Genomic DNA, 25,467 nt, shown 5'->3' with positions numbered 1-25,467 from the left:
ATTTTAAATGGGATTATTATATTTTTTTCCTAAAAAGTTGTTTGAGCTCCTTACATATTCTGGTTATTAATTCCTTGTCAGATGGATAGTTTGCAAATATCTTCACCCATTCTGTAGGCTGTCTCTTCACTTTGTTGTTTCATTTACTGTGCAGAAGCTTTTTAACTTGATGTGATCCCATTTGTCCATGTTTCCTTTGGTTGCCTGTGCTTGTGAAGTATTACTCAGGAAAATTTTGCCCAGACCAATATCCTGGAGCGTTTCCCCAATGTTTTCTTGTAGTAGTTTCATAGTCAGATTTAAGTCTTTAATCCATTTTGGTTTGACTTTTGTATATGATGAGATATAGGTCTAGTTTCATTCTTCTGCATATGGATATCCAGTTTTTCCCAGAATCAATTTTTGAAGAGATTGTCTTTTCCCCAATGTATGTTCTTGGCACCTTTATTGAAAATTAGTTCACTGTAGGTGTATGGATTTGTTTCCAGACTCTCTGTTCCATTAGTCTATGTGTCTGTTTTTATGCCAGCACCATGCTGTTTTGGTTACTATAGCTCTGCAGTATAATTTAAGTCAGGTAAAGTGATTCTTCCAGCTTTTGCTCCTGTTGTTCAGGATAGCTTTGGCTATTGTGGGTCTTTTGTGGTTCCATATACATTTTAGGATTGATTTTTCTATTTCTGTAAAGAATGCCATTGGTATTTTGATAAGGACTGCACTGAATCTGTAGATTGCTTTGGGTAGTTGGATATTTTAACATTATTGATTCTTCCAGTCCATGAACATGGAATATCTTTCCATTTTGTGTGTGTGTTATCTTCAATTTCTGGCATCAATGTTTTATAGTTTTCATTGTAGAGATAGTTCACTTCTTTAATTCCTAGGTATTTAATTTTATTTGTAGCTACTGTAAATGGGATTACTTTTTTATTTCTTTTTCAGATTGTTCACTGTTGGCATATAAAAATGCTACTGATTTTTGTATGTTGATTTTGTATCCTGCAACTTTACTGAATTTGTTTATTAGTTCTATTCATTTTTTGGTGAAGCTTTTAGATTTTTCCAAATATAAGATCATACCATCTGAAAAGAAAGATAATTTAACTTCTTTCTTTCCAATTTGGAAGCCCTTTATTTGTTTCTCTTGTCTGATTGCTCTAGCTAGAATTCCCAATGCAATGTTGAATAACAGTGGTTGAAAGTAGGCATTTTTGTCATGTTCCAGATCTTTAAAAAAAAGCTTTCAGTTTTCCCCCATTTAGGGTGATACCAGCTGTGGATCTGTCATACATGGCTTTTATTATGTTGAGATATATTCCTTCTATACCGAGTTTTTTTAGATCTTTTACAAACATGAAGGAATATTGAATTTTATCAAATGCTGTTTCAGCATCAATTTAAATGATCATACGGTTTTTGTCTTTCATTCCACAGATATAATGCATCACACTGATTGATTTGCATGTGTTGAACCATCCTTGCATCCCTGGGATAAATCCCACTTGGTCATGATAAATGATTTTTTTAATGTACTGTTGAATTCAGTTTGCTTGTACTTTAGTAAGGATTTTTGTATCAATATTCATCAGAGATATTGGCCTGTAGTTTTGTTTTTGGTGTTTTTTTTAATGTGTCTTTCGTTTTGGTATCAGGGTAATACTTGCCTTACAGAATGACTTTCAGAAGAGTTTGAGTAGGATTGGTATTCATTCTTTTTTAAATGTTTAGTAGAATTCAATAATGAAACCACAGGGTCCCAGGCTTTTCTTTACTGAGAGACTTTTTATTGTGGCCTTGATCTCATAATGTGTTATTGATCTTTTCAGGTTCTGGGTTTCTTCATGGTTCAATTTTCGTAGGTTGTATGTGTCTATGAATATATCCATTTCCTTCTATATTTTCCAATTTATTAGTATGCTATTGCTCATAGTAGCTACTAGTGATCCTTTGAGTTTTTGCAGTATTCGTTGTAATGTCTCCTTTTTCATCTCTGATTTTATTTATTTGGGTCTTCTATCTTTCTTTCTTAGTCTAGCTAAATATGGGTCCATTTTATTTATCTTTTCAAAAACCAAACTTTTTATTTGATTGATCTTTTGTATTGTTTTCTTCATATCAATTTGATTTGTTTCTGCTCTGATCTTTATTATTTCTTTCTTCTATTAATTTTGGGTGTTATTTGCTCTTGGTTTTCTACTTCCTTAACATGCATCAATAGGTTATTTATTTGAAGTTTTTCTTCTTTATTAATGTAGGAACTTTTAGCTATAAATTTCCCTTTCTTTATATCCCATAGGTTTTGGTATATTTTGTCTCCGTTGCCATGTGTTTTGAGAAATCTTTCAATTTCATTTTTAATTTCTTCACTGACCCACTGGTCATTCAGGAGCATATTGTTTAATTTCCATGTGTTTGTATAGTTTCCAAAATTCTTCTTGTTGTTGATTTCTAGTTTTATTCCATTGTGTTCAGAGAAGATGCTTGATATTATTTCAACTTCTTTGAATGTTTTAAGACTTGTTTTGTGACCTAACACATGATCTATCCTTAAGAATGATCCACGTGCTGAGGAAAAGACTGTGTATTCTGCAGACGTTGAATAAAATGATGTGTACATATCTAATAGGTCCATTTGGTCTATAGTGCAGGTTAAGTCCAGTGTTTCTTTGTTAATTTTCCATCTCAAAGATCTGTCCAATGCTGAAAGTGGGGTGTTGAAGTCTCCAGTTATTATTGTATTGGGTTATATCTCTCTCTTTAGCTCTAATAATAGTATTTGCTGTATACATCTGGGTGCTCCAGCATTGGGTGCATATATGTTTAAAATTCTTATCTCCTCTTGCTGAATTGACCCGTTTATCATTATATAATGACCTTCTTTATCTTACAGCTTTTGTCTTGAAATCTATTTTGTCTGATACAAGTATAGCTACTCCTACTTTTTTGCTTTCCATTGGCATGGAATATCTTTTCCCTCCCTTTATTTTCAGTCTATGTGTGTCTTGATAGGTGAAATGTGCTTCTTGTAGGCAACAGACATTGGGTCTAGCTTTTTTTAAATCCACTTAGCCACTTTATGTCTTTTGATTGGAGACTTAAGTCCATTTACATTCAATGTTATTATTGATAAGTAAGGATTTACTCCTGCCATTTTGTTATTTGTTTTCTGGTTGCTTTGTGATCTCTTCCTTCTTTCTTCCCTTCCTGTCTTCCTTTTAGTGAAAGTGATTTTATCTGATAGCATGATTTAATTTCTTGCTTTTTATTTTTTGTGTATCCATTGTATGTTTTTCAATTTGAAGTTACCGTGAGGCGTGCAAACATTATCTTATAACCCATTATTTTAAACTGATGACAACACTGATTGCATAAACAAGAAAAAAAAACTAATAACTACCATGTACCTTAACTTCATCCCCCACTTTTTAACTTTTTGTTGTTCCTCTTTGTGTCTCATTGTACTGTCTATATCTTGAAAAGCTGTTGTACTTATTTTTTATTGGTTCATTTAGTCTTTGTACTTGAGTAGTTTATAACCACAATTACAGTGTTATAATATTCTGTTTTTCTGTGTGCTATTACCAGTGAATTTTGTACCTTCAGATAATTTATTATTGTTATTAATGTTCTTTTATTTCAGACTGAAGAACTCCCTTTAGGACTTCTTGTAGGTCAATTCTGGTGTTGATAAAATCCCTCTTTCTCTGGGAAAGTCTTTCTTTCTCCTTCATGCTTGAAGGATATTTTTCCAGACATAATATTCCAGGGCAAAAGGGTTTTTTCCATCAGATTTGAAATATGTCATACCATTCTCTCCTGGCATGTAGGGTTTCCACTGAAAGAGGTGCTGCCAGATGTACTGGAGTGCCATTTTATGTTATATGTTTCTTTTCTCTTTCTGCTTTTAGGATCCTTTCCCTATCTTTGACTTTGGGGAGTTTGGTTATTAAATGCCTTGAGGTAGTCTTTTTTGTTATATCTGCCTTCTTGTACTGAAATATTGATATCTTTCTCTAGGTTTGGGGAATTCTCTGATATTGTTCCTTTGAATACACTTTCTACCCCATCTCTTTCTCTATCTCCTCTTCATGGCCAATACTCTTACATTTGCCCTTTTGAGGCTATTTTCTAGATCGTGTAGGCATGCTTCATTCTTTTCTATACTTTTTTCTTTTGTTTCTTCTGACTGTGTATTTTAATAGCATGTCTTTGAGCTCACTAATTCTTTCTTCTGCTGGATCAATTCTGCTATTAAGAAGAGACTCTGATGAATGCTTCAATATGTTGCTCACATTTTTCAACTCTAGAATTTCTACTGCATTCTTAATAATTTCAATCTCTTTGTTAAATTTCTCTGATAGAATTTTGAATTCCTTCTCTGTGTTAACTTGAATTTGAGTTTCCTCAACACAGCTATTTTGATTTGTCTGTCTGAAAGGTCACATATCTCTGTTTCTCCAGGAACTACCTTATTTAAGTTCATTGGGTGAGGTCATTTTTTCCTGGATGCTCTTGATGCTTGTAGATATTTACTGGTGTCTGGGCACTAAAGAATTAGGTATTTATTGTAGTCTTCACAGTCTGGGCTTGTTTGTGCCCCTCCATGTTGGAAAGACTTTCCAGCTATTCAAAGGGACTTAGGCCCCAAGCCCAAAAACACTGTGCTTTTTGCAGACTCATAAAGGTACCACCTTGGTGGTCTTGGACAAGATCTGGAAGAATTGTCTGGATTACTAGGCAGTGACTCTTATTATTTTCCCCTTACTTTCCCCCAAACAAACTGAATCTCTTTTTCTATGCTGAGCCACCTGGAACTGAGGGTATAGGGACACACACATCCTTGTGACCACCACCACTGGGACAATGCTGGTTCAGACCTGAAGCCAGCACAACACCAGGTCCTGCCCAAGGCCCACTGTAACCACTACCTGGCTACCACCTATGTTCATTCAAGGCCCTAGTACTCTACAATCAGCAGGTGGCAAAGCCAGCCAGATTTTTGTCCCTCCCTTCAGGGCAATGAGTTCCCCCAGGCCCTAGGTGAGTTCAGGAATGCTCTCTGAGATCCAAGGACTGTAGTCAAAAACCTTAGAGATTTACGTGATGTGTTGCTCCTCAGGTCCCACCCCAACACCAATGCCTACCGCGGCTAAGCTGGCACTCAAACCACAAGATAAAGTCCTTCCTTCTCTTCCTTCCCCTTTCCAAAGGCAGAGGAGACTCTCCCTGTGGCCACCACCACCACCAGCCCATGTGGGGTTCTGTCAGGCTACCACCAATGTTCACTTAAAACCCAAGGGGTCTTCAGTCAGCTTGTGGTGAATGCTACCAGGCCTAGGACTCACCCTTCAGGGCAGTTCCATAAATGCTGTCCAAGAACCTGCTTGTTACTCTACCCCACTGTGGCCCCTCTGTTTTTCTCAAACAGAAGGAGTCTTTCACCATAGCCACCACAGCTGGAAATGTTCTGGGTAACACCTGAAGCCAGCACATCTCAGAGCCCAAGGTCCACGGTATGCTATCTGGTATCACTGTTGCTTATTCAGGGCCCAAGTTCTCTTTAGTCAACAGGTGATGAATCCTGCCAGGACTGGGTCCTTTCCTTCAAGGCCGCAGGTTCTCTTTTGGCCTGTTAGGGCCAGAAAGGGGGCCTCACAACTCTGCCCAGTGCCCTATCCTACTGTGGCTGAGCTGGTATCCAAGATGCAAGGCAAAGTCCTCTTCACTCCTTGCTCTCCTCTCCTCAAGTAGAAAGAAGGAGTCACTTTTGTTGCTGCAAACTGCACTGTCTGGGGTTGGAAGAGGGATGGTGCACTCCCTTAGCTGCCCCATTTGGTGTCTCTGTAGGCCACATGCCACCCTAGTTCACTGGCTCCAAGCCCAGACTAGCACTAGGAGTTGCATAGGAACTGCAGTCGTTGTGAGCTAGACTGCCTCTTGAGTTTATCTAGGACCCCAGAGCACTCTGGCCCTCAGTGGGGAGGTCTACTAAGAAGCTCAAATTCTGAACGCTGGGATGGGCAATTCCCCTCTGGCTAGGTCTGGTCCAAATGCTCCTTCCATGCACAGGTACTGGCTGAGCCCAGCATAACTGTGATCACCACTGTGACAAGGCAGTGCTGAGTTTACTGAGTCACCCAGGCACTGTGCTCTCCTTCCTCCAAATTCAGATTCTCTGTACCACATAGCCAATGCCAGGGAATGGGGCTGAGGTGGCACTGGTGATTCAAGAACATCTTTCCTACCCTCGTCAGTGCATCTTTCAGCAATATGAAGTTACAATCAGGTACTATGATTCCTCATCTCATTTTTGGTTCTTGTGATGGTGCTTTTTTGTGTAGTTGTTAAAATTTTGTATTCCTACAGGAGAGACAAATGGTGTGGGCTTCTATTCAGCCTTCCTCCTTACTCATTATTTAAATAAAAATTTTAAAAAGTAAAGTGCATGGAATATTCCAAATAAGGTTGCACATGAGGATTAGCCAGCCCCTAGGCCTCATGAATTATCAGTTAGTATAGTTATACAGTTCAGCTTATATTTAAACTATAATTGACCTCCGACAAGCCATGCAATTACAAGAACTGAACTACAGCAGAGGGTATTTATAGTCATTGTTAACCACAGGTAGAATAAGAATCCACCTCCCTATGACCCTCATACTAATATAAACGCTGCTGTTTACTTTCCCAGAAACTGGTTCCCTCTTCTACAGTCTCAGTTTAATTGGCTCAGTCCAAATGAAAAGCAGCATGTGAGGGCTCAGTCCATCTTCAGAAGCTGGGGATGCAAAGGGAGAAGTGCTCTGGCTTATACGTCACCAATGGATCCCCACTCTCATCTTAGCCCTGGGGGAGAAACTTAAAATCTTCTTGCCTAAGGTAAAACCTCAAAGTTTCAGAAAAACTGTCGTGAGTGAACTCCAAGAACCAAAGCCATAGCCATAGACATCCCCAGTGCCAAGTGCTGTGCTACATGGTAGGTACTATGCTGAAAGTTGAATAAACAGTTCCTCTCTCACTCTGAGGAACTTCAGCAATCACCTGTATTCCCCACCATCTTAAATTTCAGGAGGAGAAGCAGTGACATTGAACTTCGGCTATCTGAGTTTCTTAGCTGAAAAACATTCAGCATGTGTTGCTCCTCAAGTCCCATCCCAACACCAATGCCTCTTGGCTACCCATCACCATGTTACTTTGTACCCTATTGGTGCCAATAAAAATTTATAGGTAAGATCCTGCTTTCTATTACAGAAGGTAATACCAAAAGGTATACTCCCTGTCTTCAAAGAAATGGAAATTAAAACAACACTGAAGTATAATTCAAAGACAAAGCATAAAAAAAATTCATCAAACCTAATAATGATAAAGTTTAGGGAAATACGTACCCTTACACCTTGAGATATAAATTAATTTAACCTTTCCATAGAGCTATTTGGTTATGTGTGTGTATGTGCATGTGTGTGTATGTAGATATAAGATATACATGTATGTGTATGTGTGTCTGTGTGTATCTAAAAAAAGTTTTAAAACTTTCATGCTTCCATAATTTCACTTTAAGGGAATGTCTTCCAAGGGAATAATCAAAGATTTCTACAAAGATTTATGTGCTAGGATGTTTGTCGCAGCCTGCTTATAACAGTAAAAAACTTAAAATAATTTAAATTTCCAACAATGAGGGGATGATTAAATAAATTAAAATTCATGTATATGATTGAATATCATGTAGCTATTTAAAATTACAAATAAAAAGTATTGTATTTATAAACAAAAAAGTAAGCAGTCTTCAAATTTTAAAATGTACTATTGCACCAGTTTTGTAAAAAAAAAAAAATACATCTATGCAATGAAAATAAAATAACCAGAAGCATAAACACTGAACTTTAACAAACAATGATATATATATTTACAAACATTAGAGATGAAGTTCTGTTATTCTAGTTTACATTCTTCCTATCTTAAGTATTCATGTGTATTCCTTTTATAATCAGACTGAAAAAAAAAACTGTTCTCTTTTTTAAAAAACCCAGTTGACCAGTATGTATAACAAACAAAATATAAGTTTCCCTAAGTGCACTGAAGAATTCTCAAAGAGAGAAGACGATCTCTAAAATCATGGAACAAATGCCCAAGCAGTGGCTGCCACTTTCCCTTGCATTTTTTAGTCTCTCTCAAAGACTAAAAGAAAGACTCTGGAAGACTTTGTTACTATTTAATTTCAGAAGATATTCCTTTAAAAATAGGGATAGCAGGGCTCAAAGTAGGAAAACAAAAAAATAAACACAGAAGGGAATTTGTTGGCAACCATCAAATCTTCTAATTCCTTGAAGGATTTAATGTTTAGTTTGACTGCACAAATTCCTTCAGAAAAAAAAATATAGATCAGAAAAACAAAGTGATAAGTCAGATTGCAGAAAAAGACGCTGGGATGCAGGGCTAAATAACAACAAAGAAATGATAATTTAACACATTACAAAAGCTCATGTTCATTTGTTCTTTCACTCCACCCTCATAGAAATGCTGTTTTCTGTCTATCCTCACACTATTTTTAAAAAGACACTGAGATCCTAATAGCTAGAAGCTCAAACGTGAAGCTATAACCAGTGTAGAGTCCACTTCAAAAAAAAAAGTTCTTCCCCATCCTACATCCTATATCCCCAAATACTCCCAACCCCATCCTATATCCCCATATATCCCCATATATCCTATATCCCAATCCCCATCCTATATCATATATTCCCATCCATCACCTACTCAAACATATCCCACAGATTGACTAAATGACAGCTATCAACAGTGGTGATTTGGACAATTTCCAGCAATTTCTGGCATAGCAGAGGAGGGAAAACAAAAGAAGAGAATGGTGTGCAGTCATTTTTTCCCCTTTGGCTGACTTAGTTTGAATGGAAATTGGGTTGGATCTGCAGAGAGGCAGAAGGTGGTTTCTGAACATTATTGTTTCTATGCTAAGAACTATTGCTCCCCCAAACTTCAACAGTATCATTCTATAAGTAGTTTGTAGCCAGCTGTTAATTGTTTATTTAGATGGTTATCCCAAATTAAGAAGTCTGAAATTTCAGTAACTTTATAATTAACAGTTTTAATAATGAATTTCTCAACAGGCTCTTGAGTCCCACTGAGTTCTTCAGAAGCAATGAAAGTACTCATTAAGGCCGGCCGCGTTCGCTCAAGCCTGTAATCCCAGCACTTTCGGAGGCTGAGGCGGGCAGATCACAAGGTCAGGAGATTGAGACCATCCTGGTTATCATGGTGAAACCCCGTCTCTACTAGAAATACAAAAATTAGCCAGGCATGGTGGCACAAACCTGTAGTCCCAGCTACTCAGGAGGCTGAGGCAGGAGAATCATTTGAACCTGGGAGGCGGAGGTTGCAGTGAGCCGAGATCATGCCACTGCACTCCAGCCTGAGTGACAGAGTGAGACTCCGTCTTAAAAAAAAAAAAAAAAAGACTCATTAAAAGACATCCAAATTATTTTAAAGAAAAAAAGAGCAATATGAAAAAGTATGAACTTAAGTGCTCAGTCAACAAGAAGAAAAAAACACAAAAGGTTTAAAGAAATCATGCAGAGAAATTGATGTTTTATTTTGTCTATTTGCTTAAAAACTCAAAATAACATGGAATAAATGCCGAAGCAGCTGTTGTCTCACGTTTTTTTTTTCTTTTAGTCTCTCTTAAAGACCAAAACAAAGCTCCTGGAAGACTATGTTACTATAATATTTAACTCCAGGGAATAGACCCTTAAAAGCAGAGATACAGGGGTCAAAAATAGATGAGGTGGGTTTTTCTGTTTAGGTTTTATTTTGTCTTTCCTTATAAACACAAAATAACCATTTCATTGTGATTAATACTTTAACTTCATTTCAACTTTCCTCACAGGCAAACTCTCTAATAAGGACCTAAATGCTTTATAGTTGGAAACTTAGGCTTCCTTACAATTAGCCAAATGTAAAAGGAAATTTACAACAAAAGCCCCAATCTATCAACACTAAACTTACATAATTATAATTTTATATTTATTAAGATAACTCTTTGACCACAATTTCCCACTAGGTTGTAAACTCAGGGGCTTAGATTATATCTGTTTTTCTCATCATTTTATCTCTCATATTTAAAATAATGCCTGTCATATAGTAGGTACTTAATAAATATTTATTGAATGAATTGCAAAATACTATGGTCATTCCCAATAAAATCAGGAATAATCAAGAATGCCTTATGATAACTAATTTAATATTGTTGCCATGTGGTAGCCAATGGAATAAAAAGGGCAGAGAAGCAGTGTGCATAAAAATGTATATGCCTAGAAAATCCAAGGGAACCAACTCAAAAGTTTTTATAATTAACTTCAGTAAGGTGGACAATTATCAAATTGATTATATCACCATAAGTAATCAGATAAAATAAATAATAAAAAAATTTTACTGACAAATATCACGGGGAAAAGATAAAATAAATCTAACAACCAGCCACAGTCCGAGATGGGAGGACAATACGGTAAAGATGTCAAAACTCTTGAACTAACTTAAGTTGCCAATCAAAAATAAATATACTATTTATATATATTATATATTATATATATTATATATTATATATATTATATTATATATTATATATATTATATATTATATATTATATTACATATTATATATATTATATTTATATATTATATGTAAATGTATCTATACTATATATATTTATATATTTAAAATAAATATAAATATATATTAAATATATATATTTATATATATTTAAAATAAAAAATATATATTTATATATATATACTATATATAATATTTAAAGACCATAGTCTTTAAAATCCCCTATAGAGATGTAAAACAAGTATTAATAGTGGTTATTTCTGGATAGTAAAATTTGACATATTTTACTTCTTTATACTATTCTAGATTTTCTCTCAGTAAACATACATCAGTGTTATAGTTGGAAAAAAATTAATGTGATATATCTTTAAATTATTAATATTATAAGAAATTAGATGAATCTTATTTATTAATAAGGCATATCTACGATGCAAAAGCAAACTATTAATATCAACCTATTTTGAATGTGGCTTTAAGATTATACTGCCGGATTTTAAAATATCTATGTTCAACAAAATGACAGGCTTTATGGAATATTTCACATATGGAAATAGACTTTCTGAGACATTTTTCTAAAATTACCTTTTTTTCCAAATGTAGGTTTGAGAATATCATTCCAAAAACTTTTTTCCCTTTGTCTTCCCATATGATGAAGGGTTAACAGTGATAGTAGTAATAATAATAGTATGACCTTCATAATACAATGGTTTATTTGTTCCTAAGTGTTGCCATCTATGGGAGAAAAATACATTTATATTTTCATGAACTCAATAGGAACTACATAAAACAACCCCATCTTCTTATCCTTGGCCATATGACCATAACATTTACATTTTTTATTTCTTCACTTACGAATGCTGGCTTAACATGGATTGTTAGCTACAAACTGCGATCAAATTTGATTTATCATGGTATATCTTACAAATTAATGAAAATATTACCAGTTGACCTAATTTATGTACTATTTTTAAAAACATAGAAAATAAATGTTGACAAGGATCTAGAGCAATAAGAACTCTCATACACTGCTATTGGAAGTATAAAGTGAAAACCACACAACAGTGTCCTATGCAAATATCCTATGATTTTACAGTTAATATCCCAGATATAGATCCAACACAAATATATAGATATCTATTTACAAAAATACCACACACAAATGTGTTACCATGTTCATTGCAGTACTAAAACACCCAGACTAGAAACTACTTAAGGCCGCTCATCAACAGTAGATAGGACATATAAGTTGTGATATATTTATACAATGAAATATTACATAACAATGATAATGAATGATCTACATCTATAACCAATGGTATGTATCAATGTTGCAAGCATAATAGTGAACAAAAACAGCCAAACACTAAAGAATATATATAGGTCAATTTACCTGAAATACAAAAACAGGCAAAAGTAATCCACGTTACTAGAAGTCAAGATAGTAAATACATTTCACTATATTCATTACCAGGGATGCCAAGAGGGCTTCTGGGGTACTGGTAACATTCTGCTGCTTTTTTTTTTTTTTTTTTGAAATGGAGTGTCACTCTGTCACCCAGGCTGGAGTGCAGTGGCATGATCTTGGCTCACTGCAACCTCCGCCTCCTGGGTTCAAGAGATTCTCCTGCCTCAGCCTCCTGAGTAGCTGGGATTACAGGCGCGTGGCACCACGCCCGGCTAATTTTTGTATTTTTAGTAGAGATGGGGTTTCACCATGTTGGTTAGGCTGGTCTTGAACTCCTGATCTCGTGAACCACCTGCCTCGGCATCCCAAAGTGTTGGGATTACAGGCGTGAGCCACCACACCCGGCCACGTTCTGCTTTTTTATCTGGATGCCATTACACAGGTGTGACAGTTTTTTAAAATTTATTAAGCTACATATTTCTGTGTGTGTGTTTCGATCTATTATTGCTCAACAGAAAGTCAAGAGAAAAAATATATAATACAAAAACTTTGTGAAAAGTCAAAATGACTTTTGACTTTGATGACTTTTGATGCTTTGCTAGTAGAGATGAAATTTCAAACTGAATCAAGTAGTTACTGTTAATTGTGTCCTAAAATATTTAAGAGAGTAAATTAACCTTATTTCCCCAATAACTTAAATTCTAACTTCAAATATGCCTTATTTCATTTCAGTTTTACTGAACAAATACATAAAAATAACATTTATTTTAAGCAAGTAGAGGTGAATAAAACATTTCTAATAAGTACAATTTCTTTCATCCTGTGCAGTCCTAATATGTTATTTACCTATATAAAAATTCATACATTCTACATCAATTATTCTTAAATTATGCTCAGCTATTAAATGGTTATCTATACAATCTTATGACATCATCTCAATTTTTGACACAAGTATAACATTCACAACTAATGTAGTAAAAACACATTGTTAACGTACACTAAAACCATTCTTTTCCTTGGTCAATGGTTCATACAAATTACAAGAATGTCATAAAAACTTGGCTTTTATTATAAAACTTCAGAATTGGACAACTTGTCCTAAATGCAATTCAAGTAAATACTGTCACAGCTAAAGCTGAAGGACACAGAATAAACCCTGTTAGTTGGTCTTACACATATCTTTGTACAGGACTTGAAAAACACCCATAATTACCTTGTAACATTCATATAAAAATTTTTTCAAATATTAAAACTAAGGAGTATAATTCTGCTACCATTTACTGATGTGTCTATATATAAGGCACTGTGTGAAGTACTTTGTATCTCTTTAGACGCCCATCATTTCTTTGGATTTTCACAATAGACCCGTGAAATAGGCTCTACGACAGGTTGAACATCCCTAGTCCAAAAATCCAATATCTGAAATGCTCTAAAATCCAAAAGCTTTTAAGTGCCAATATGACACCACGAGTGGAAAATTCAACACCTGACATCTTTGCTTCCTGACAGTTTAACATACACAGACTTTGTTTATTGCACAGAAGTATTCTAAAATATTGTATAAAAAATACCTTCAGGCTATGTGTATAAGATGTATATGAACATAAATGAATTTCATGTTTAGACTTGGGTCTCATCCCCAAGATTTCTCATTATGTATATGCAAATATTCCAAAATCCAAAAAAAATCTGAAACACTTCTAGCACTTTGGATAAGAAATATCCAACCTGTATTATCTCCATTTTGCTGATGAGAAAACTGAGGTTCAGAAAGGTTAAATAATTTGTCAGAGTTATTTGGCCAGGAAGTTGAATAGGCATATTTAAAATAATGATTGATCTGACTCCAAGTCCTCTATAATTAATCACAATGTAAATATGCCTCTCCTTGTAGTATGGGGTAGGAAGAGCTAAAATAAATAAATCAACTTTCTTCACTTTCCATTTTGAAAAATCACTTTTCTGACAAACTGAATTAATTTTTGGCTATAACCAACCGATTACAATTAGACAGTTATCATTGGTTTTTCATAACACAGCCTGCAATCTATCTTCTCCAAAATATTTTTCTGTGATTGTGGCACAGTACAAGTAAAATTGTCTCTAATGACATACTGAACCATAAATCAGATGGATGTATTTATCCCCAAGCTCTAGAAAAGACCAAAGCTCTTTGACCAATGGGTTTGGTATAAGACTATACAAGGACCTAGTCACTGTAAACAGATAATCCTATATGCAGCTACATTAAGATGGCAGGACTGTTTGATGAACCCTTAAATTACAGTACACACCTACTACCCATAATATTAGTAGTGCTTTGGGAAATAAAGGAAATATTGGGCTGTTCTAAGTGTGGGATGAAGCCTGCAGGGAAGACAGTGAAAACAGCAATGGCAAGAAATAAGGAGGAAACTGTGGCCATCGGAAATTTACTAGAACCATATTACAGAGAAAGAAGCAATCATGAAAATGTAAGCATCCTCAAAACAAATCCTCAGAAATCTGGGAAAGGCACTAAACTTCCCATGGGCAAAGTTTGTGTGTAAATGTCAAGAAGGGAGAAAGACAGGAGGCCAAAGATTAGTAGATGCATCTGTTATCCTCTCTCAAAACACAATTTAGGACATGCAATGTTAAGATAAGGGACCAAGTATGTTCTTAGCTCTATGGCTCAAACAAGGTAAGGAACTAATAAAATCCCTGACCATATGGCATATATGCAAAGAGTGTTTTTAAAAGTAGCCAGGTGCAGTAGCTCACACCTGCAATCCTTTTTGGAGGCCGGATGGGCGGATCACTTTAGGCCAGGAGTTTGAGACCAGTTTGGCCAACATGGCAAAACCCCATTTCTACTAAAAATACAAAAAAGTTAGCCAGGTGTGGTGCCGCCCGCCTGTAATCCCAGCTACTCAGTAAGCTGAGGCATGAGAATCCCTCGAACTGGGGAGGAGGATATCGTGGTGAGCGGAGATTGTGCCACTGCACTCCAACCTGGGTGACAGAGCAAGACTCTGTCTCAAAAAAAAAAAAAAAAAAGGTAAAATAACTTATATCTAGGTCCTGAAAATTAATTCTGACTCAAAATTACAATTTATTCATCACAGGAATTAGATCAAAACAAATAATTTACTAACTCTCTTTGCATCAACAAAGAGTACTTGATACATACTTTATACACAATGAACTGTATCTATTTGCTTCCAGGTCTATCTCTTCTGTACATGGAGAATCCATCTGTACGTGGAGAAAAAATAATCCACTCTCAGTCCAAAAGTGTGCCAATATAATTTACTAGGACCCACAGACATTTTTAACCTTAATTCATCCTTTTATTTATACCTATCTAGACCTCATTGTAAATACGTTCTGTCCTACATACTAGTAAATTAAACACTTCCAAAAAATTTGAAAAGAAGAGGAATGATCTTATTGTTTACTATTACTGCACAGTGAGCAAGGTAACATTTTTCTTTTGTATTTAAAATATTTGGATATAATCCTTCCAAAGTTACAATGAACTGTCAAAGGCAGGTCAACTACACTTCAGTAGGCCATGTTTCCAGACCTGCTCAGACTGTCAGCACTTCACTAACCGACCTATAGTCAATTCAAACAAGATGTGGTTGTTAAATTCCCAGAGAAGGACTAAAACATGAGGTATTATTTAATAGAGATGATAATTACTACATGCTTTTAATAAAAACTCCTGATATCACATATTGGTTGATAGTGTTCCAAGAGCCAAAAGGTCAACTAAGGAATTATCTATATTTAATATAGATAGACGGCTTAGGATGGTATCATAGCTTCTGTGTGAAAGAATTCAACAGGAAAGATGCTAGGAACACAAGCTCTAGATCTACTTACTGGCTGTATAACCAGAGGTGAATCACTTAACCTCTCCGTGGCTATGTTTCTTCATGTGTTAAATATACCTCTTAGGTTATCATAACAATTTAGCACATTTAGCTCTCAATACCTCTTACCAATCATATTTATAAAATTAATATGCTAACTTAATCTATATGTTTAATTCCAGTCTCTCACTTGAGTCCTACATTTCCTATCCTCTATAGCTGCGTTTCTCACACTGGCATCTGAAGATCTTGGGGATCTTCAAGTTTCCCACAATTTTTTTTTAATTTTGTGATTTCATTTTGGTAAAAATCTTATAAAGCCTTTATAAGCAAATGTATCCAAATCATTTCGGTGGCCTTCATAAGTGAACTGATATTAGATTAGGGGCTATGCTAGCAGAAGTGTATAAAGCTAAGAAACCCATAGTACTGACACTCATTCAAGATTGGAAGGATGGAGGGGAATCCAGGCTTCCAGTAGGAGAAGAAACATCTGGCATGCTGAAAGACTGAGGCAGGAACTGCTAGGAAGGGAAACTCTTTAGAGAAGTAATATTTTAGGTAGAGGCAGCAGCTTGTGCAAAGCCCAGGAGGAAAAGGGGGAAAGAGAAAGTGGGTGGGAGGGAGAAATGAGAAAAACGGTGGGGGACAGAAAAAATTGCAGGTCAGTGGCAAGAGACTGGTGGACTGGAGACTGGCAAGGCAGGGATATTGAGGCAAGTCTTGTTTGACACACTAAGTTTGCCCTTAATCTTATGGGCCATGGGGAGCAACTAAAGGTGGCTGTACAGAGAAGTAATGCGAGAAAGATAATTTTGTCTGCATCTGGAGAGTAGGTGAGTTTGCAAGTAAAGCATTCAGGAGTCTATTGCAATAGTCTAGGTAAGAAATAATGTGATTTAAATGAAGGTTATGGCTGTATAGCTAAGGAGAGGAGACTACCAAATGTGTCACTGAAGCTAAAGGAAAATTAACATTCAAGGATGAAGTAGTCAATAGTATTGTATACTACAGAGAGATCCAGGAAAACAAGGACCAAAAAAGGGCCCATTACTTCAAGAAAAAGAGGTCATGGTGACATTGGTGAGAACAGTTTTAATGAAAACAGTTTAGCAGAAGCCAGATTAGCAGTGTCTTGATATGTCATATGTACAAATTGAGAATTCAAGAAAGTTGTTGAAAGAACAAATACACTTTGATTCTATTTGTCTGCTCTAATCCAGTCACAATAGACTTAAGCTTTTCGAGGTTACTCCAAATCAAACTGCATTCAAACCATAATCATCCAAGAATCATCCCACCATTAAAGAGGGCAGAGTCAGAAGAAGCAACAGCTACAATTACAAGCTAGGAGGGGAAAAATCAGACTTATTTAAGCTGAAGTACTTAGTACAAAGTTAAATAGTTTCATTTCTGCTTCCAGTCTCCCCCTTAAACTTAATCCTTCCCCAATTTATCCTTCACACTGCAGCCAAAGGGATCTCTCTAACACATATCCTCCCTAAAAATGTTTTCAAAAACTCCCCATCTTCTAAAAAATAAAAAAAAAATTAAAAAAAAAAAAACCTCAGCCCTCAAAGTGACATACAAAGCACTTCATGATCTGGCCTCTGCCTGTATTTGCTCCAAGCACACTCAGCCACATGTGGTTTCCTAAGTGCAATATACACTCACCTGCTTTCTTGAGTTGTTTGCTTTTCTCTATTTGCCCATGGCACCTTGGACGTGGCTCTAATAAACACTTTATCCTGCTGTACAGCAACTGTTTACTTACTTGTCTTTACCTCCACTGTTCAACCTAGTTCTTAACTGATAATAAGCACTCAATACATTTTCCTGGGGTTTTTTTGTGGTTTTTTGTTTATTTTTTGGGTTTTTTTTTTTTTGTCAAATGAGTGTTTCTTACTCCTCTATTTGGCAGCATTTGAAAATCTGTTTGTTTAACCCTAAAGAGCTAAGCATATGTACCAAAATATTTTCAAGCATCCCCATGAGGTAACTGATTTTAAAGTGTGACTTTTACTCATAGTAAATACTGAATTTTTTCTACAAAAATACTGCTTTGTGAGGCAGAATCTGAACATCGCGTACAGCCAATCTAGTTCTGAAAACACCTCTTTTTTGTACAGACAGTTGTACTTTATTTAAAACCAGAATCAAAACAAAGGCCAGGCAAGGTGGCTCACACCTATAATCCCAGTACTTTGAGAGGTCTAGGTAGTAGGATTGCTTGAAGCTAGGAGTTCAAGACCACCCTAGGAAACATAGCAGGACGCTGTCTCTACAGAAAAAAAAAAAAAAAAGTTTAATTAGCCAGGCATGGTGGCACGTGCTTGTAGTCCTAGCACTTGGGAGGCTGAGGCAGGAAGATGGCTTGAGCTCAGGAGCTCAAGCCTGCACTGAGCTATGATTATGCCACTGTATTCCAGCCTGAGTGACAGAGTGAGATTCCTGTCTTTAAAAAATAAGGTAAAATAGAGTCAAACTGAAAGTACATACAGGTAAGTGTCAATTATACATTAGTAACTAGACAAATCCATATAAAAATATGTGGAATTTTGAAAACTGCTCAGGAAGAAAGCAGCTGCTCTAGCTTGAGCACCAGTGCTTTTCAGCGGAAAACTGGCTCTGAATAATGGAAAATCTGAATGCTTAACACAGAAGATATCCTCCATTTCCTCTACTAACCTGAGTTCTCTCAGAAAAGACAGCAGTAGTATTAAATCCATTCAGTAGCCATACAAAAATACATATTTTGTACATATTTTGTGCGAGAACTGTGCTACGTATTTTTCACACATTATTTACAACACCTGTCTGATCTTAATTACTAGTATTATCCCTATTTATAGATTTAAAAAGTTAGGATTAAAGGGTTGAATAATTTGCCCAATCAAGCTGATGTCAGCAGGGCAGTTTATAATTAGTACTATGAGCATAATACCAAAAAGCTTTTCAAGAGCCTAGAAAAAGATAATTTAGGTTTCCAAAATATGAAAAGTACAAAATCAAAATTAATGTTTACCTAAATATCTACAAAACATGCCATTATATTAACTAATTAACTATCATCCAACTAAGTATGGACTGTTTTGGATGTGGGCTGTAGTATATTTCAGTATATATCTATATGATTAAGGGTGGGGCCTTAAAAAATAAAAATGCCCAAACTTCACAAATATCGCTGAGACCCATTACAAAATGGCAAAAGATATGAACTGATATTTCACCAAAAAGACATACAGGTGGCAAATAAGCATATGGAGAGGTGTTTGACATAATTAACCTTTGGGGAAACACAAATTAAAATAATGATGATGCTGTTTCAAACAGCACAGAAAAAAATTTAAAAATAAAAAATAAATATCAAAAAACATGATTAGCTATTAACACACACCTATTACAACAGCTAAAATAAGAAATAATTATACCACCAAATGCTGGCAAGGATGTAGAAAAACTGAACCCATCACACATTGCTGGTAAGAATGTAAAATGGTACAACTACTATGAAAAACAGTTTAGCAGTTTCTTACAAAACTAAACATGCACTTACATGTAACCTAGTAATCACATTCTTGGATGTCTATCCCAGAGAAACAAAAATGTATGGTCATATAAAAGCATGTACATAAATGTTCATAAAAGCTTTATCGGTAACAGCAAAATACTGAAAAGAATCCAAATGTCCCTCAATGGGTGAATGGTTGAACAAACTCTGGTACATCCATACAATGAACCACTACTCAACAATAAAAAGGAATGAACAATTACTGAATTAATAAATATATAAATTCATTAATTCATTAATACAATCTGAATGGCCCTCAGGGCATTATATTTAGTGAAAAAAGGCAACCTTAAAAGATTACATGCTGTATGATTCTATTTACATGACTTTATTATTATTTTGATTGACCAATCATTGTATACGTTTATGAGGTACAATGTGATGTTTCGATATATGTATACACAATGTGGATGATTAAACCAAGCTAATTAACACATCCATCACCTCACTTATCTATCATTCTTTATGGTGAGACATTTGCGATTTACTTCCTTAGTTATTTTGAAATATATAATACATTATTATTTATTACAGTCACCCTGCTATGAGATAAATCTGAAAACCTATTCCTCCTGTATATCTAACTTTGAAACTTTTGATCAACAACTCCCCATTTCCTTCCGCCAATCCCCCTCCAGCCTCTGGTAACCATACTCTCTACTGTAAGTTCAATTTCTGTGGCAATGAAAGCAAAAACAGACAAATGGGACAGCCTCAAACTAAAAAACTTCTGCCCAGCAAAGGAAACAATTAACAAAGTAAAGAGACAACCCACAAAATGGGAGAAAATATTTGCAAAAAATACATCTGAAAAGGAATTAATAGCCAAAATATATAAAGAACTTAAAGAACTCAACAGCAAGAAAACAAATAACCTCATTAAAAATCAGGCAAAGGATCTGATTTCTCAGGATTTCTCAGAAGAAGACACACAAATGACCAACAAGTACATGAAAAAAAATGCTCAGCACCACTAATCATTAGGGAAGCACAAATGGAAACCACAATGAGATATCATTTCACACCTGTTGGAATGGCTTTTGTCATGTTGAAAGCTAACAAGTGTTGGTGAGGATGCAGAGAAAAGAGAACTCCCGCACACTGTTGGGAATGTAAGTTAACAGAGGAAAACACCATGGAGGTTCCTCAACAAGCTAAAAATAAAACTGCCATAGGATCTGTCGATTCTACTTCTAGGTATCCAAAGAAACTGAAAAGTATGTCAAAGGGATATCGGTACTGCCATGTTCACTGCAGCATTATTGATTACGTATTTTTAGAATTATATTCCATTCTAAAAATGATAAAACCTTAGAGATGGAAAACAGGAAGGGAGGCAGATGGGTGGATATAAATACAAAGGTGGCAGCATGAGGGGGTTCTTTTTTTTTTGAGACGGAGTCTTGCTCTGTTGCCCAGGCTAGAGTGCAATGGTGCAATCTCGGCTCACTGCAACCTCCACCTCCCGGTTTCAAGCGATTCTCCTGCCTCAGCCTCCAGAGTAGCTGGGATTACAGGCACCCGCCACCGTGCCCAGCTAATTTTTGTATTTTCAGTAGAGACGGGGTTTCACCATCTTGGCCAGGCTGGTCTCGAACTCCTGACCTCGTGATCCACCCGCCTCGACCTCCCAAAGTACTGGGATTACAGGCGTGAGCTACCGTGCCCGGCCAGCATGAGGGAGTTCTTTTATGATAATGGAATAGTTCTGTATCTAGATTGTGGTGGTGGTCACATGAATCTATTCATTAAATAAAACTACAAAGAACTACACACACATATACACACATTCACATGAATGCAAGTTTAAAAATTGTTAAAACTGAATAAAGTCTGTAGTCTAGACAACAGTAATGTAACAATATCAATTTTCGGTTTTTGACACTGGGTAAACATGGACATAAAAATGGCAACACTAATAAGGGGGAAGGAAAAGAAAGGGCAAGGTTGAAAAAGTAACCATTGAGTACTATGCTCATTACCTAGGTGACAGGATCAGTCATACCCCAAATTTCAGCATTATGCAATATACCATGTAACAAGTATACAAGCACTCCCTGAATCTAAAATAAATTATTTTTTAAAATCTGCTTTTGATATTGTACTATAGCTATATACAAAGCCACCATTGGGAGAAGTTTACACAGGGTTCATAGGACTCTGTGTTATTTTTGTCTTTTCTATCATTATTTCAAAATAAAAAGTTTAAATAAAAAATGGCCTTGGTTATGATAACCTGAATTTTGAACCCAGGTCTGCCTAACTCTAAACTTGTGCTACTGCCCTGTGTACTATAATGCCTGCAAAATCTGTTTTATTAAAACTTACTAAATATGCATAATTTCCTAGAGAGACGAATATAATACACAAGAAGTCCATCCTGGGTCACATTTAAAGAGGTTAAGGTAGTTCAAAAAACACTTTATTAGAAATAAGTTTAAAATATGAAATCATTTCATTCATAGCAACTAAGACCAGGTGTTCCAATGTACTAATATGGTCATGAGAACTTCAGAAGTCTAATAGGTGACAACTGGGCTGCTTTAGCATAGTGACTAGGGGTGCTGTTTTTCACTCCCCCTCTCAGTAGAGGCAGCTCTATAGTTTCCTGCCATGTTGTCTTGTTCACCTGAAAAGTTAACAGCTGTTCCACTCCTTCCACACCAGGCAAATAAACTGCACAGTAGAAAGCTGTAAATAGAGCCATTACAGTGGATATTCACTTGGCATCCCTTTTCTATCTACCTGGGATCTTCCTGATGAGACTATCCTTGTGAGATGCAAAACATGGCCAAATTACAATCATCACAACCAGAGAGGTGAGCTAAAATTACCAAATAGTTTTGGGAGTAAGCAAAAGTTGCTGCCTGTCTTCATATAAATTCGTCATACCCTTATATATTATGCAGCAGCTATGAAAAATTATACATTTAGGCAAGAGCAAGATAATAATATTTAAAAGAACAAAATAGTGATGATGTAGTTAATGATGTTCTTCTGTTTTGCACCATTTATTTCAATAATTACTCCCAAAATATTTGTATTAATTGATCAGATAAAAAACACCAGAGCCAACTGGTTCACTGTGTCATTTCCAATGCTGAATGTCCTATTAGTCAGAGATCTACAAAGTCAATCACACATATTAAATAATTCAGTTTAACAAATACACAGTATTAAATATTTTTAAGAAGGAGATGACATTGCTTGGGGAGTTGACACAAAAAGAGAAAATGGCACTAGTGTGTGGCTTCCATGGGAAGACAGCAAAATCCAAAAAAGACCATTATTACTGTATTAAGTGTGTGCTAACGTGGCAAATTCCATGTTATCTTAATAACAAGAAGGAGAAAACTTGTGAGAGTGATCTTCAAATATTTAAAAAGGAAGTAGATATGATCAATTGTACCTCCTCAGGACAGAACTAAGAGTAATGGCTAGAAATTACAAGAACATACAGGAGGGCTGATAGTGTATTTATATACATATATACATACATATAAACATTTTTAAAAAATTTAAAAGATCATATGTGTGTATAAATATATATCTTTTATGTGTCTATATATATTGATGTATATGCCCTAAATTCTATAAACATATGAGCTTTAACTTTTTTTTTTTTTTTTTAGATGGAGTCTCGCTCTGACGCCAGGCTGGAGTGCAGTGGCATGATCTCGACTCACTGCAACCTCTGCCTCCCGGGTTCAAGCAATTCTCCTGCCTCAGCCTCCCGAGTAGCTGGGACTTACAGGCACACGCCACCACGCCTGGCTAATTTTTGAATTTTTGGTAGAGACGGGGTTTCACCATGTTGGCCAGGATGGTCTCAATCTCTTGACCTCATGATCCATCAGCCTTGGCCTCCCAAAGTGCTGGGATTACAGGCATGAGCCACTGCGCCCAGCAGAGCTTTAATTTTTAAAAATTTAAAAGATCATGTGTATACAAATACATATGTGTGTATATATAAAAGATCATATGTGTATATATATATCTTTTATTTATATGTGTGTGTATATATAAAAGATATGTGTATATATATATCTCATGTATATATACACACACGTATCTTTTATGCATATATACACACATATGATCTTTTAAATGTTTTAAAATTAAAGCTCATATATTTATAGAATTTAGGGCATATACATTAAATTACTAGCTATAGTGATATCTTACCAAAACTACAGGAGAGGACTTCCTGAGACCCTTTCTAAGGGCCTGTCTTCCCCCAGAGGCCCCACAGGACAGAGAAAGCATCTTGATACCCAGGGCCACAAATGAGCAATCCATAGATACTACATATAAGAGAGACCTGTACCCTATGAGATAACCTGAGGATGAAGGAGTGAGTCATATTGGGTGGCAATTAAATGACCCAGCCTCCTCTCTCAAGAAGACTTTTACATTTTAGACAGGCAGCAGAAGCAGCAAAGGAGAAAGGAAGTGCAGAAGCATCAGAAGAAGAAAAGGAGAAAACTGAGCCTTGATTAGGGCAAAGCAGCTGTGGTACAAAGCAACTGACATCCAATCCTTTCTTTTTTTTTTTTTTTGAGACAGGGTCTCAATTCTGTCACCCAGGCTGGAGTGCAGTGGTATGATCTCTGCTCACTGCAACCTCCACCTCCCAGGTTCAAGCGATTCTCCTGCCTCAGCCTCCCGAGTAGCTGGGACTACAGGCACTCGCCATCATACCCGGCTAATTTTTGTATTTTTTTGGTAGAGATGAGATTCACCATGTTGGCCAGGCTGGTCTCGAATTCCTACCTTCAAGTGATCTACCCAATTCGACCTCCCAAAGTGCTGGGCTTACAGGCATGAGCCACCGCACCCAGCTGTAACTGATACCCAATTCTAAGGGAACAACAAGCTGACTGGTATTCTGAACTTTCTGCTAAATTGCCAGAGCTGTACAATATCCTTGAACAATGTTTCAGTTCTCCATTAGACCCTTCTGTTCACCTGCCAATGCACTTTCCTACTATCCTCTGTGAATTTATTATCACCAAAGGAAACCTGGAGATAACACCAAACCTCACCTGAACTCTGTATTCTTGGAAAGAGCCACAGTCAAGAAATTACCCCTACCCTTTTGTGTTCTGGGAAAGTTTACTAGATAAAACTGACAGATGACCACCTTGCAACCAATGACAAGGCCAGAAACAGACTTTCCAAATTCCCATTCTCTGTCTCATACATTTTAGCCAAACTCTTTGTCCCCATTTACCATTCTGGTTGGTCAATGCCCACAAACGACCTGACCAAACTTTAGTCAGGCTCCTCTCCTTCCTCAAAACCCCTGAACTTTGGTCCACCCTGAAGCAATGGAAGGTGAGTAACCCCTCCTTAACAGCCCTTCCCCAGAACCAGCTGACCTCCGGAAAAACATTGCCGATAACACAATATTCTGCCTCCCCCTATTGAAATCATCCTCCTCCTTTTATTGTAATAGTCTATTTAGATAAAGCCTCTCCTTACCTAAGTCCAGATTTGTTTTTAATTGACACTTGCAAACTTCAAACAGCCTAACTTTACAAAACACAAATTAAAATCATTAAATATCCTCTCATTTACAATATTTTTATAGAATCACAGCTGTTATATCTTTTTTGATATATAGCCACATAATAAAATATAACATCTGTAAAATTTTTCCCAATGTTGAAATAGGAAAATTAACTAGACAACTAATTATTAAAAATAATTAAAGTATGCTGGTTAAAATTAAGCATTTCATAATGAAAATGAAAACTGGAACCCAAACAACTTAAGTTTTGAAATCACTGAAATAATTTCTTTATATTTTCACTTTTGTCTTACACAGTTCAATCATCTCCTGACAACCTATTCAAAAGAAGAAAAAAGCTTGATGAGCTTGTATTTATGTTGGCCAACTATTAATTCAAGCTATGAAAGTAACAATAATATACTGGCTAAAGTTCTTTCTGAAGAACTTTCTGCAACAATCTGTCACTTCTCCAGTGGTGCAGTATCCTAGTCTCAACCTA

General features: G+C 36.0%; 1 protein-coding gene across 5 annotated transcripts in view; it reads right to left on the bottom strand.

The window, feature by feature from the left end:
* The window catches only part of MACROD2 (mono-ADP ribosylhydrolase 2), a 2,087,937-nt gene that overhangs the window by 1,971,762 nt on the left and 90,708 nt on the right, over positions 1-25,467 (bottom strand). The window lies entirely within an intron of this gene.

Source organism: Gorilla gorilla, chromosome 21 (genome assembly GCF_029281585.2).
Source record: "Gorilla gorilla gorilla isolate KB3781 chromosome 21, NHGRI_mGorGor1-v2.1_pri, whole genome shotgun sequence".
NCBI classification, from domain to species: Eukaryota; Metazoa; Chordata; class Mammalia; order Primates; family Hominidae; genus Gorilla; species Gorilla gorilla.
This window is presented reverse-complemented; position numbering and strand designations above follow the sequence as displayed.